The following is a 3,250-nucleotide window of genomic DNA, read 5'->3' on the forward strand; positions in this document are numbered from 1 at the left end:
AAGGTAAACCCATGTCTGGGATTATTTTTGCTCAAGGACCTAGCTGTACTTGGTGGGTAATGCAGAGGGATGGAGAAGTTTGATGTGTACCTCAGGGGGATCTGATTTCAGGTGAGAATAGCCAATATAGTTAATAAAGTAGAAATTTTATTATAATTATTGCTAAATAGCCTATTACTGTATATTTATCATTGCTATAATTGCTGTATGTTGTACCAATGGCATTACACTGGGAGTCACATAGATTAATGATGGATGAGTGCCATGATGATGGGACGAAAACCTGGCCTCCCAAGGACTTTGTTGAAAATAAACACCTTTGACTCACAGACTTTGAGCATGGACCACAACAGGTGTATCAGTAGAGAGCCCAGGATGCAGCATACAACAATCCAATGGCACATATTAGCACTCATACACTGAGAGACTGGTACGATTGTTACGTCCACTCGCCCTGTTTTCTGAACTTTGCAGGGACAGCTCCGGCAGAAGGGGAGCGTGCCGAGAGCGGAGCTGCTCGCATGGTAGAAGATGAGCTGGAGCTGCTGTTGCTCCTCCCGCCAGAAGTGTTTGGGGTTCGGCGAAGGCGTGGGAAAGCAGCATATTAAATTCCAACTTACTAAATCCTCTTTAAAGACCAGAAAAGGCTCAACCCACTGAATCCTTTGCTGTGAGCACGTATGAGCCGGCCCCACCGAGTAAAGCAGCGCACATGGTAACGCAGCGCAAGAGCCGGCCTGGTTTTCTTCCGTCCCTTCCAGTGCCTCAGCAAGGTGGGTGCTCCCTACCTGTGGGAGCTCCCAGAGCTTGTGCTCTGCTAAGTAGCAACAGTTACTTTGTGAAACACTTGTGGGGATGTTTATAAATATCTGAAGTGTTGGACACAGGGGGAAATGGCCAGCTGCTTCTCAGTGGTCTGTGGGGACAGGACAAGGGCCTCAAGTTGGAGCACAGGAAATTCCACACCAATACGCAGAAGAACCTTTTCACAGTAAGGGTGACAGAGCACTGGCACAGGCAGGAGTCTCCTTCTCTGGAGATATTCAAGGCCTTTCTGGATGCCTATCTGTGTGGTATGTCCTAAAGAACCTGCTTTGGCAAGGGGGTTGGACCCAATGATCTCTGGAGGTCCCTTCCAACCACTACGGTTCTGTGATTCTGTGATTCTGTGATTGTGGAAGCATGAGGTGTATGAGGCCACGAGGTGAGCTTCTACCCTGGCTCTTGGCTGCTGTGAACATGGGTGATGGACGTGACTACCCTGGCCTGTGGCCTCTCAAAATTGAGTTGAGGGAAGCTATGGCTCCAGTGTAGCTGGGGCATGCCAGGCTTGTGTATTGACAAATTTAACTGACGCTGCTGATACATGCTCAATATCTCTGAGGCGTGCTATGTGTTTTGATTGGAAACATATTTCAGGGCAGGAAAAGAGTTACAATGCAGAGGCTGTCGTGGATGTGATGGGTCGAAATATGCAAGTTGTCAGTAATCAATGCCCCAGCCGCATGCATTATAAATCGCAGCCTTCAGGGGCGATGAATTTGTAGGCTTTATTTGGGTATGTTTCGCATAGCCATTAAGAATGTACACTGTTGATTAAGGTCTAAATTACTGTCGTAAACCACAATGTAGAAGCTTACTTCATATATTCTGGAGGTAGTGTATTGCACAAATAGCCTGCGCTGCTGGCAGTGAAGCATATCAGAGCAGGCTTTGTCAAAATCAGACTAATTGACTGTGCTGTTCATTAACAGCATAATGGCCATCCTCTTATTTATTCTGAATCTACACTGAAGTTACTCAAAACAAGCATGCGACTGCTGTAGTCAGCAGTTAGATTTGCTGTTGGACCAATAAATATTCAGACTATAAGCTCTCTATGTTTCTGATTCTAGATTGTCTTTTAAGAGGAAGGCGTTGACACCACTGTCACTTTCACTGTGCTTGAACATACATGTAAAACAATGTGATTCCCTGCTGCTTAGATACAGAAGATGGCAGTGTTGTGCATTTTACAATTGATGGGCTGTTGACACCCATGAAAGTTTTGGAAAAGCACAACCAAATGTGTTTCATAAATCTTGTTTCGTTAAGGAATTAGAACTATAACTTTTCATCCTCCTTTCAACAGAGTAAGTGCCATAACAAGAACCTTTCTTTATAAGTCAAAATTGAGAAATTCAATTATTCCTTCCGTTAGTATGCTGCATTTCATTATGGCATATTCCCAATATACTGGGGGAAAAAACGTCTTAAGCTTGTATCTTTCAGTAGTGAAAGGGAGGACCTTTATACAAGAAAACACAAAATCCATCCACTATTACAGATGTTCATAATGATCCTGGAAAAAGCTGTCATCCCTCTTTGAAACAGGAATACAATAACTGCCTTTTTCTCCGTCTTATTTGCTCTCGTTAATTTAGAGACATAACAGCAGCTTGATATTCAAGAGCAGGCGCAGGATTCCATACGATTCACTTGATAATAGTGTCAGAAAGAAGCAAATGGGCTCTTCAAGGTTGGCCGGAGCCATTTGCGTATCCAGAGCTGTGCAGCGCTCTGGTCAGTAGCTGATAGTGGTTCAGGACCAGAGGCCTTTTCAAGTGCACGGGTTTTTTCTGTGGAAACCTTCAAGATGTTTGTGGAGCTCCTTAAAGGGAAATATACCTGCAGTGTATGGTACTGTGTGAACACTGTCACGGGGAGGCAGGGGTGCGCTGGTTATCCTTCACGGCACAGAGCAGAGAAACTTGTCTCATCCCCACGCTACGTTACCATGTCGCATTATAAGTCTGCATGTCCCGTAAGGTCTGTCTGCAGAGGTGTACATGTGCAGCTGACCAGCCCAGTGCAAGAGCACAGGTACTCCGCTTAGCGCAGGTTTGCACTTCATTTCCATGTGGGTCTTCTGGTTTCCATTTCTCTCGTATTTCCTACCGCTGGGGACTGAGGTAGGCGGCTAAGAAGCATTCACTCTCTTTGAAGTATGCCCAAGCCCCATGGGGAAAAAAGGAAGATGCATTTTGTGGGCATACAGATTATTTAAAAGCTGTCCTCATGATCTCTGCCATAGGCTCTGGTAGAAGACGGGTACCTTTCCTCTTTACAGTACAGCTTTTCTTTCCTTGGCTGAAGGAAATGAACATAGGAGAACACATGGGAAATGGCAGCAAGTCACTAGTGTGGATTTGGTTGACTCGCAAAGCACGTGTTGACTAGGAGCCATTGAGGAAGAGTGAGGCTGAGATGC

Source organism: Gallinula chloropus (genome assembly GCF_964237585.1).
Source record: "Gallinula chloropus genome assembly, chromosome: 1".
Classification (NCBI taxonomy): Eukaryota; Metazoa; Chordata; class Aves; order Gruiformes; family Rallidae; genus Gallinula; species Gallinula chloropus.